Consider the following 12,141-nt stretch of genomic DNA (forward strand, 5'->3'; position numbering starts at 1 on the left):
CAATTGAAACTAGTGAAAATTTCTGAGGTAACTCGTATCGCTTATGTACCTTCGTACATTCGTGATGTGTTTACAGCCCACACTCCATCACGTCAACTACGCTCACCATCCAAGCATCATAGTTTTAACTCCGTCCAGGGGCGGAGCAGAAGACTCCTGAAATTTTCGTATATGCATCTCCACAGCGGTGGAGTTGCACTTAGATGTAAAGAGGTGGCCTAGTTTTTCTCGCAAGATAGCACAACCAGACCTTTGGGTTTTGGACGGTATGAGTTGAAGAATACCGCTTCACTATGATATCACCCACCTTGAATAAGACATTTCATCGGCTGGATCTTCTGAGATTTCGCCATCAAGTAGTTGAGTCGACTAACCAAAGATGCAATTGATGACGAATTCTCGTTCAAAGAGCCATCTTTAACGAATTGAAAACCGACTAAAATACAAAATAGCGGAACGCGATAAAATACGGGTGAACTCTCTGAAAGTAGACAAGGGAAAAGCACCTGATCTCCAAAGATTACAGAAGAAATAAGTTATAACCGTCACTAGAGCACATTCTCTGATGTCCATTTTCTGCAATCTTAATTGTTCTAAATCTAACGAATGTTGCATGTTACCAGGAGCCATAATCGGGGACGGAGACCGTAAGCGCGCGCCATTTCTAGTATTGGGGTTGTCCCCATGATATGGTACAATAATTCTATTTTTAGAACAAATTGCGCCATCGCCTGCAGCACACGCGCGTACATGCTGCGAGGATTTTTGCGGATGTCGCGCGGGGGAAATGGCGTCCGAAATTCCCGAAAATTTTCATGGTTTTGGCCCACAACTCAACGCGTTCACGTCTGTTGGAATTTTGCTTAAGTATTTTCGTCGTAAGCTGCTCCAGTTTGAGTGAAGTAAGACAGTGTCGAATTTAGGCATGTTCCGCTGTAAGCTTATATATATCGCTGATCAAGTCGTGTTCCGACGGATACTTCTTTTACATGAGCTGTACATTACTCCACTTTAAATTTCACATATGTTGAAGATTAACAGCTTTTCCATTACACAGCAAAAAACTAGTTGGATATATTTAGATATAGCAGAGCTTCAGGGCTTCATAGTTTCCTAGCTCCTCTTGCCACACGCTTGCGAGGAATTTGTCAGTCTATCGCGACCGAAAAGTAAAACAAAATAATTGCTAGTTTGAGTTTCGCTTGAATTTTAAGCAACGCTTGATGTTTCATCAAGGCCCAATAGCTTTACGTCCGTAGATACTGCTCAGTTTTATTCGTGTAAAAATCAAGTAAATTCTCTGTTGTCAATGAATGAGAGCGCCCGCCGATGCGTGTTTTCAGTACAGTCAGTAAACATGACAAATTTTATTTGCTTTATTTGTAGCCTAATTGTATTATATAGCGTATTTAATTCTTAGGATTTTAACTTTTAGGATTTAGGATTTTAGGTTTTAAAGAATTAGGATTTTAATTTTAAAGTATTGTAAAGCGCCATGGACAATTAGTGGAAAATGGCGCTATATAAATGTATATTTATTTATTTATTTATTTATTTATTTAAATTGTACTTCCGCCGCACTTTCGTGTGAAAGCGTACATCGAACTCAAACAATAACTCTATAGTTTTTAAATATGTTTAAGATTGATAAATGTTTGAGAACATATTAAAGCTAAGCTGAAAATATGTGAATAAAGCAGAAATAATCAGCAAAGTTACGATGACGCTTTCTTTAATCAACTTGGAATAACGATTTCGAGTTTGTTGATCGAGCTATCAAAACTCCTTGTCTATTTTCATTTTCGCAGTGTAAAACTTCACTATGCTTATGTTGAAGAAGCACACATGATGTTAGTAGCCTTTTTTGCGTTCGTGAAATTTGTTACAGTATCTCAGCACAAAAGATAACGAAAGAAATCTTTGTCAAGATTTGTTGACAATTGAAAACAACGACTCGGACTTTAAAGTGCACGAGCTGCACTATGCAAATGAGCTAACTGCACGCGTCAGACTTTCCTTTCAAAAACTTTTGCAAACTCACCAAACAAGCAGAAACAATAAGAAACCGTCAAAACAGGTTTTGGTTATGATGAACCATTGTCTGAGAAACTCACAAATTAACTCGATACCAGAGTAGAGAGTTTTCTTGCTATATTCTTAAGTCAGAGCAAACGCAAAAACATACGCTTAAGCTTACAACTAGCGTGAGCAGATCTTATTATTCATTCCCAGCGCGAGATTGAAGTCTTGTTTTCGACCCTGAAAAACCCACCTTTTCCGTTAGCTCAGATCAGAAAACTACATTTAAGCGCCCTGGTTCGTATTCCATGCCTTATTCCCTGCCATCGCTGTGTAAAATACGCAAGAGAATCTCTCAACTCTCACCATTTCTTCACGCAACGTGACAACATCCACGCGAGAGTCCCTGACATGTGCGTGAATCCGCGCGGATGTATGACGTCAGGATGGCGCAATTTGTTCTAAAAATAGAAAAATTGTCCCATATCATAGGTGCGCGCGAATCCCGAGACTTACGGTCTCCGTCCCCGATTATGGCTCCTGATGTTACATGTAGCGACCGTCGCGGAAGTAGTATGTATCAGGCATATAGCCGGCTTGGTTCCACATGAACTGATAACTGATTTAATGAGAAATGGTTGCAGAACCAGTTTAATGAGATGCGTTATAATTATTAGCTCATTCAAGAAACTACTGGTCACATAGCCTGGTATTGGATAATAAAAATGTTAAACAAAACGTGCGGCTTGTCTTTCTACACCTTAGATCTAGATGTCATTAATTTCCTTTTAGGTATGCGAATCACATACCCTGGTATTCGATGATAAATTGTATACCCAAGATTTGGATGTCATGAATTTCATTTTGGGTTTGTGAATCCCACACAGATGGTCTCTAATAAATAACAAGAGTTTTTCTTAAATGTGTTCGGGGCAACGATGCAGAGGGTCCCCAATAGGTTTGGCGGGATGCGGGATTTGGCTTTTTTTCGCCGTGATATTTGGGATTTGAGCTGAAAACAGGGGCGGGAAGCGGGATTTACAATTAGGAGCGGGAGCGGGATTTCGTGTTTTTATATGGTTGGGATGCGGGATTCATAGGGAGAACCGAGCGGGGTATGAGATTTCAATTCTTACATGACCTCTGACCAGCGCAAAAACTGGCAGAAACGTGCGTACAGCTGTGTCGGGTTTTAAGTAATGAATGGCAACAGCTCTGTATCCTGTCAGGTTCTGTCAAACGTATCCATTATCACTTGACTTCGTTAGCATCATGAGACTGTATGAGGACCTATGAGGTCTTTAAGTCCTATTCCTGCTGATTGCGACCATTTGTGTTGACCTCTGACATCAATGACATCTGTCCATTTCCGACATTTTCGACGCTTGTGTCTGTAATCTTGGTCTCCCGATCCTTTCTAGTTTTTCTCGTCTTTCGACCTTTTCCAGAGCGCTTGGTTTGTTTGGACCAGGATGGCCACACCGGATGACAGTGACAGTGATTTACCGTACGAAGTATGCGATATTACGAATTGCGTCGCCATATATTACGAAAAGGATGCGCGAGCAGGAATGCCATCATTAGGAAAGAAAAGTTCTGAGCCCAGATTTCAAGTGAAGTGAAGACGCTGAAAGCTTTAAAAGAAACTGTCGAGTGTATTTACAGGCCATCTCTTAAATATGGGAATGAGCAATCTTTTTCTTCCACTGATACGTGGACAAAAGAAAACAAAGCAGTAAACCTTTTACGGAAAGAAACGTTATAATCATTCCTGCTTACTTATCTGCTACCCACTGAATTCTTTTGTGATCTTTTATATGATATCTATTTTTAAATAGTTTCTGTGTTAATAATTAAATTAATTATTAATTTAACAAATTAATAATTAAAGCAGAAACGTCTCTGAAAAGTGGGCGGGATTGGGATTTCCAGGCAAAAAAGGGCGGGATAGCGGGATTGACAGGAAAAATGGGCGGGAAAGTGGGATCTGAAAACCCTATTATGGACCCTCGATGCAGGTTCCTTCTGATAAATCTTACAGTAAAAGTAAGTAAAGTAAAACTTTATTTAGCCGCCGGGTTAGCCTTTGTGATAATGCTAGTAACATATAACGAATTTTAAACTTGATCGAGTTCCACTCCTAAATATTTATTTTGTTTGCGATGAATATTTATGGTGCATTTCTCCTTTGCGCGGGACCTCCTCCAACGTTTTTCTCTTTGGACTCTTTGAAGAACGCCGTCTGATTACTGCCTTTATTAGGAGCCTTTTATAGTAAGCGTCCACACAACACCGGAGCAATTTAAAAACACAACAAACACCGGTCGTTTTTTATATTTTTGTTTGAGGAAATCTCGCCCAGGGAAATCACGTGATTCTCCTGATCCTATAGTGTTCGAAAAGGTCCGTTTTGAAATGTTTTCCGTCCATACGAAACTCAAAGCCGGCGTTTTCAAATTCCTCCGGTTTGAAAAGCGGTTCGAAAAGCTCCTTTCTCATGACGGATTGCTCTGGACCGTAGGCCTAACCGTAGAAATAAAGCTGTATACGTTTTTAAATTCCTCCGGCGTGGTGTGAACGGAGTCTGGAGCAAACCACGATGTCAATGAGCACCACCAAACAAAAGGTTTAATGAGCAAAACAAAGGCTCTACAGGTGTGTTCAGTAAACCTTTTGTACATTTGATAGCCGTCCTTTGCAAAACAGTAAGGGAGTTTAAGAAAACCACGACGGCAACGGCAACGGGAACATCGCTAAACAATAGGTTTAATGAGCAGAACAATGGCTGTGGACGTGCGTTATAATTCTTGGTACATTTCTTTGCCGTCCCTTGCAAAACAACAACGTGAAATGACCAAATTCTGCGTTGTCCGGAGAACGTGAACGATAACGGCTAATTTTTTAAAATTGATCTTCCGAATTCAACGCTGTGTTCCATATTCAGTTTCGAGATAATTTTGACAGTGAGAAACAAACTAAATGACTTAAGGGTATCGCGAGAATCGGGTAGGGTAAAATATAAGTTCATTTTTTTAACGACGTTGTCCTCGCCGTCGCCGTCGTGGTTTCCTAAACTCCCTAAAAAGGCAAAATGACCGCGAACGCGGTGAGTCGAACTAATAATTTTTCGTATTTCCATTTAGAATTGAACGCCGTCATTGCATACTTAGTCTGAGCGAGATTTTAAAGCCACAGGCACCCTGGACAAATTCAATTTTACAAGGCGTTGTCCTCGGCGTTGCCGTCGCCATTGTCAAGATCCCTATATTTGCATCTCGGATGCTGGAAGGTCTACACACTTGTTTGACGTGGGGTCTGTCATCCTAAGTGGCTGCTTTGTGCTTTGCTCATGCTTTTTTATCCCAAGACCAATCGAACGCAGATGAGAGTATCGTGTAAAAACCGTAAAAAATCACATAAACTGCAACCCTTTTCCAAAGTTCTTTTAATTCAGCGATTAAGTTGTCGAGCGTTTCGGTAGGAACTTTCTCCCTCCTGCTGAAACAATCTCGTTTACGTTACTTCGCCGATGCAATACTTTTTCATCTTCCCCATTACTACACGGCAGTCGTTTACTTTTTCTTCCTCAGTGGCCATCGTCATCAATCGCGTGCTTGAACATGGCGAGTTGATAGGTCTTGACATTCGGGGCTTTCCCGCTCCAAACCAAGTAATTATAACGGTGTTTTTCTTTCCATAGCATGCAGTTCTCGAGGATCTCGCCACTTAATTGACCTCAAATCTAAATGTTGCAGGGACAACGATATCTGGTGGAATAACATTGAAAATTGTGATGCTTTAGGCGGCGAGGCACCGGAAGTTGTTTTCGCTCGTACGCATTCGTAGACGGTAGCCGTTGTCGACGAATTTGAACCACCCTTTCGCTGCAACGTGTAATATTAGATGGCAGAGAGAACCTTAAATGACCCTTACCAATCAAGTCTTAATCTGGCTACTATAACTCAAGATACACAAGGTGAACGCTTATGTTAATATACTGTAACTGTATGTATAGCATAAATTACAAAGCCGTTACAGAACATAAGCGTGCATATAAAGAATCCTTGGCAAATTAGCATATTATAGCCTTAAATTAAGGTATGTCGGCCATTTTAAATAATCAAATCCAGTCGGTGTCAGAAACTCGTTTGTCCCGTTTGGCTATGATGTCAGTGGTTTCTCATTGGCTCACAACCAAGCCTGTTGTTCTTTCGTTTTATAAGTGTGACACCACCCAGATGGTGGGGCGGCCAGTTAACTCCACCGCAATATACAGATCTCTCTTAATCTCTATTAAAACAACACCTCCTGGATATTTAACCAAGTATTCTTCCTCAACCACCCCCCTAAATATACCCCCAATATCCCCTCACGGCCTGCATTTCATTTTTCCCCTACATATACCCACAGAGCCTACATCTCATTAATCCACTACATAAACCCACAGTAGTATAGGACGCTTGTGTGGGCCGTAGCCAATCAGAAGGCCGTGCATATCATTAAAAAAGGCTCTCGACCAATCAGAGGGCCGGATTTGCTCATTAATATATTCATGAGTTAGGGGGTTATCAAAATATGCGTCTGCAGTGACGTCACAGGTCAGCAGTCTTTTGCATCCCAGGTCACGCGCGTGCCCAAATAAGGGCAACATGTCCAAATAAGGAGAAATATGAAATCGAGGTTGTGACGCGCATGTCCAAATAAGGCGATAGCCAATCCATGAGATCGAGGTTGTGACGTGCATGAAATCGAGGTTCGGATGGGAATAAAAGGGTTTGCGTGAGTGTCGAGTGAGTATTGTTGTTTTTGAGATCGGCGACTAGAAGATGTCTTCAGAGGAGAGCGAGACGAAGGTGGAGGTTTCTGAAGAGGAGAAGATAGAAGAACTTGCCGCGAGGGTGATGGATGCTGTTCATGACGGTATTCTTGGAAAGATAATGAAATGCGCCGTTTCTCACGCTATGGATGTCCTCCTGAAGAAAGAGGTGACGAAGCTGACGGATGAGGTGATGAGGTTCAGAAAAATGCTGTCTGAGAAGATGCTTGCTGACCAGTCCATCTCGTTTAAAGACCCTGTGTGTTTGGAGAAGTTGCCGGAGGGATTTGAGGACGGATGGGAAGCGTGGAAGAGCAGTTGGGACAACAGAGACGAGTTGGCGTACCGAGCATTTGTCAAACAAATTGTAAAAACACCAGAATCAGAGGAGTGAAAAAAACATTTTTATTCATGCCTGTAACACTAATAAAGATCCTTTAACGAGAGAATGTACATGGTTTGTTGCGTGATTTTTTCATCGTCTCTATAGGGAATAAAAAAGAAAAAATTTAATGCCCCGACCAGGAATCGAACCTGGGTCTTTGAGGCCACAACTCAACGTCTTAACCATTAGACCATCGAAGCGCTTACCTCTTTAGGACTTGGTTTTGGGGTTGTCATCGGGAGGCAGTCCGAAATTCACGGCTTTGCAATGAGGGCAGAGTCTTTCCGAGGGTTTCAACCGCTCAGTGTGGAGGGCTTTACAGGTTCCGTGAAAGAATTGGTCGCAACAGGGTGTCAGGAAGTAGTCTCTGATACTGTGTTTGAAAGTGTATCCTTCCTTGCACCATAGACATTGAGGGTTAGGAAATCGAGACATGGAGTCTGAAAATAGAACAAAAACAACTTTTTATTGGTCATTCCACTTATTACAGGGTGGGACGTGTGCACGGTCCTATTGACCGGCGCCCTCTTTTTCTTCGGGATATCAATCAATAAACGATTATTATAGTACTTTCAACCATTGTGATCAAGTAACGATGCGAACCATGATCGACGCGGAGGACAAATTACCCAACGTGTAAAAAAGAAATGTGAATTAAAAATGGGCGGGGCGAGGTTTCGATCCTCGGACCTCTGGGTTATGAGCCCAACGCGCTTCCACTGCGCCACCCTGCCTTTCTTAGAAACTGAAAAAATAATGTGAAATAAAAATCGGAGTGTGTTTTTTACAAAAACTGTGTCTGTCTTTTTCTTAGTTTGGGGTCTGTCCATTAATCAGTATGGCTTCGGCGACTCCTCGTGGGTATTCGTCGATCCATTGAAAGAACTTGCAGGTACGCTTGGGACACTTGAGATAGAGCCTGTCTGGGTTGGACTGGGAGTGGGAGGTGGCTAAGACCAGGGACTTGCTGCATAGACATCGGAAACGAGCCGGGTCGATGTTCCTGTAGCAGGGGTGGGTCTGTTCTTCGACGCGTCTCAGGTAAGTGCCCACCTCTTTGACGCCACAGGTCACATAACACTTGGTGTAGAATCTGGAAGAGGGGCATCGGTAATATTCCCAGGTACCACCGTCTGGGGTTCGCACGCTTCCGTATGTCAGGGGTACCATGCAACGTGGGCAGATGGAATCTTGTAGTTTCAGTTGGTTCAGGAACTGATCGGGGTCGAATTCCTCCAACACTTGGACTTCGGTGAATTCTCCTCGGTCGTCCACTTCAGGGGGTACTTCTACGAGGTCGTCTTTCTTGAATTTGTCGAGTCCCATGGCTTCCAGGACTTGCATGGTTCGAGGAGGTGAGTCTCTGATCACGGTCATGCGTCCGCCTTGAATGGCAGGTAGCTTTGAGTCTGTGAAGATAGAGAACGAGTTAGTATCCCAACAAGGTGTTTTCACGTCGCATGGTTTCTAGGATGTGAGTGGTTTTTCGCACGTTCTTGGGGGTCGGTCTTTGCCTTCGCTTGTCATGGTTACTTTTCATTTGGCTTTTGACTTCTTGGCGTTGGATCGAAAAGGCGCTCCAGGGTCGCGAGAAGCCTTTGAGAGGGACGGTGGTCCAACTGACCGAGTCCGGGGTGATTTCTTTGAAGAGGACGCGTTCGTTGAAACGGAGTCTGGCACGAGGTTTTTTGAATAACCATCTATCTAAAGTGGATTGTAGTTGTTTACCTCCTACTTCTCTTTCCACTCTCTTGGGTAAGAGCAGTTCCAGTTTCTTTTTGGACAATTTTTTCTTTTTCCTGACGGGTTCGACGTGTGAATCCATGACGACTTCTACTGAAAAGTGACTCGTGATGGAATGCGTTGTTCGACTTTATGGACGTTTTTGACCAATCAGTGACGTGTAGTGTGATGGGATCATGTGACGGTCTTCGTTCCGATTGGCGGGATCTGAAGTGGGCACGTGATCCGGGAAAGTACGGAGTGAAAGTGGATCCACGGCGCGGGTATAAAAGGATCCAGTTTGGACGCAGCGAATCATTCTCGACTTGCTCTTGACGCGGTGATGACCTGTAGGATTTTGGATGAGAGAGACGTGCAAGAGATCCTTGAAGATCTTAGACAACAGTTGAATCGAGCTTCTGACGTAGTGGATACAATCGAAAAAGAAGGCGAAAGACCGTTACACGCTAGGATAATTGAATTGGAATTACGTCTTGTCTCTCCTTTGTACTATAGGCTCCAGAGACACTTGATTGACTGGGGCGTTCGTAGTTGCTATCCTCATTTGTCGGGCTTGGAGATCACGAAGCGAGCGGATCGAGAAGGAAAGAAGTTTAACGAGTTTGTCTGAGGGGTGTCGAGATGACTTACTATAGCAACTCGAACCAGATTCGGGACCTCGTGGAACAGATCGTGGATCTGAAGGTACACACTTTAAGAGATCTCGACGCCATTCCAGATGCCAAGGTGGACCTGTACATTTTTGACAATCTCTTCGAACCGTCAGGTCGAGTACCCGATAGTCTGTGGTCTTTTGAGCTCTTGATGAGACGTCGTCCTGACTGGGGGTGGTACGATTTTGGAGATGATGAAGAAGAACGAACACGTGTTTTTGTTCTGTGGTGAGTGGTGTCGCGTGATGTACAGAAGTGGTAGTGGTCAATTCAAATTCATTCATTGTAGTGATCCCACCCTGGACGCCGAGCGTGCCTGTTTGATCGCCACGGATAATCTCACGTACATGATGAGCGATGCCATCCGTGATCTGTTTGAACCCTTGCGGTTCGCACGAGACCTGTCACGACGGGTGAGGGAGTCAGACCAGAGTCCCAGGGTGGAGGAGATGATGACTTTCAACAGGTGCACTAACAGGGAAACGTGTCTGAAGTTGGAAGAGTTGATCTACGATATCATGCGTCAGCGTGATCTGTGGAAGGATCGGTTTTTCTTCCGTGCCATCGAGGCCGCGGAGGATGACCTGTGTGGTGAGTGTAGAGAGAGTATGCGCCAAGCATTCTATGTGAAGGGGGACGAGGAGGAAGCCCTGAGGTGGAGACCCGGTAAATGTGATTGGAGAAATTGTAAATATTATGCCATGGATACCTTTGAGGAGGACTGTGATAATGAGTACGGTCAAGAATGTAAGAACACGGACTATGCTCATTACTTTTCAGATTCGGACTAAGTCTTTTTCGCCTTCTTTTTCGTTTATCCAATCAGAGTCGATTTTTACGTAAGAACCAATCAGGCACGACGTTTTTGTACATATAAGAAAGTGTGAATAAAAAATTGGGTTCAAATCATTATGTCTCATGCCTTGTGTTGGTTGATCTCGAGAGTGTGTGCGACCATGGCCGATCGATGGAGTTGGACCACCTTGTGTTCCAAGTGCGATAGAGTTTACGAGCGATACGGTCGGGGTGAACCCATCCCTGATAATGTCTGTGATTCGCCCTTGGAGGTGTTTGACTATACCGACGTCGAACCCAACGTGATGCGTTTTGTGGTTTATATCTTGTGGTTGAAACGGCAACCCGATTCATTTAAGAAGTATCTCGAGGTACGGGAGCAACGTTTCGAGTTGTGGAGACAGTGCGTGTACAAACTTTATCGACTATGAAGAAGAAAGGTCAAAAGAAGAAGCAAAAGCCGCTTTCGACCGGAAGGTTACTGGGACGGTATCGGGATCCTTCCAGACCCGGTAGTCTGGGCGGTCTGACGCGATTCGCCCAGGCCAATAAGATCTCAGTACGACGTGCTCGCGAGGTCCTGCAACGGGATTTGGGGTACACGTTGCACAAACCCAGACGTCGTCGTTTTCCCACGGTCCCGGTGGTGGTGTTCGGCATCGACGAGCAGTGGACGGCCGACCTGATCGAGGTGATCAATATTTCGAGGTACAATCGAGGGTATCGTTATCTCTTGACGGTGGTGGACGTGTTTTCCAAGCACGCCTGGGTCCAGCCCTTGAAGAGCAAGACGGGTAAAGCGGTGACGGAAGCCATGGCTAAGATCTTGAAAGGCGGTAGAAAACCCATCAATCTCCAGACGGACGACGGGAAGGAATTCTACAACAAGACGTTTCAGGATTTGATGAAGCAGAAAGGTATTCATCATTTTTCGACGCGCGGGGATACGAAATCCAGTGTAGTGGAACGGTTCAATCGGACCCTGAAAGAACGTATGTACCGATACTTCACCGTGAAGAATACGATGACGTATGTGCCCGTGTTACAAGATCTGGTCCGAGGGTACAATCGATCGTATCATCGCAGTATCAAGATGGCTCCCGATCAAGTGACTTTAGCCAATAGCGAGGACGTGTGGGAGACTCTTTACGGGAAGAAAAAAGGGAAAAAATCGAGACGACCTCCACTGAAAGTCGGGGATCGTGTGAGACTGAACAAGAAGTTCCGTCAATTCAAGAAAGGGTATTTACCCGGTTGGACCGAAGAGGTGTTTGTGATACGTCGAGTGCGTCCTGGGAAGGTCACCACGTACAAGGTGGAAGAATGGGACGGCACGGCGGTCGAGGGCACGTTTTACGCGCAAGATTTGCAAAAGGTGGACGTGAAAGACGACGATCTGTTTCGCATCGACAAGATCGTCAAACGAAAAGGGGATAAAGTCTTGGTGCGATGGAAAGGTTGGCCAGTCAAGTACGACAGTTGGGTGGATAAAAAGGGACTGTACGTGACCCAAAAGCCCAAGACGAAAAAATGAAAGACTTTTACGTGCAGTTGCTGAGCAATGCCAGCACGAGCGAGTTCACGGACAACAAGGCCCACAGTTTCAAGAACCGTCTGCCGTATCCGCTCCTGTTTGAATCCGACAAGGAATGGAAAGTGGGATTGGCGAGCGTGTCTTACCCGATTCCTCCGTCACGACCGCATCAAGTACCCGTCACTCAAGCGCACGA

At 44.3% G+C, this 12,141-nt stretch overlaps 2 non-coding genes and 1 pseudogene across 2 annotated transcripts; 1 reads left to right on the plus strand and 2 right to left on the minus strand.

Annotated features, from left to right (window-relative positions):
* Positions 1 to 7,348: 7,348 nt before the first annotated feature.
* Trnah-gug (transfer RNA histidin (anticodon GUG)) lies at positions 7,349 to 7,420 on the minus strand. Its single transcript has one exon. It is a non-coding gene; the product is annotated as a tRNA-His (tRNA).
* A 462-nt stretch (positions 7,421 to 7,882) lies between these two features.
* Positions 7,883 to 7,954, minus strand: Trnam-cau (transfer RNA methionine (anticodon CAU)). Its single transcript has one exon. It is a non-coding gene; the product is annotated as a tRNA-Met (tRNA).
* Positions 7,955 to 9,193: 1,239 nt separating this feature from the next.
* Positions 9,194 to 10,842, plus strand: LOC145499542 (uncharacterized; annotated as a pseudogene).
* Positions 10,843 to 12,141: the final 1,299 nt, after the last annotated feature.

This window comes from Orbicella franksi, chromosome 10, assembly GCF_964199315.1.
Source record: "Orbicella franksi chromosome 10, jaOrbFran1.1, whole genome shotgun sequence".
NCBI lineage: Eukaryota > Metazoa > Cnidaria > Anthozoa > Scleractinia > Merulinidae > Orbicella > Orbicella franksi.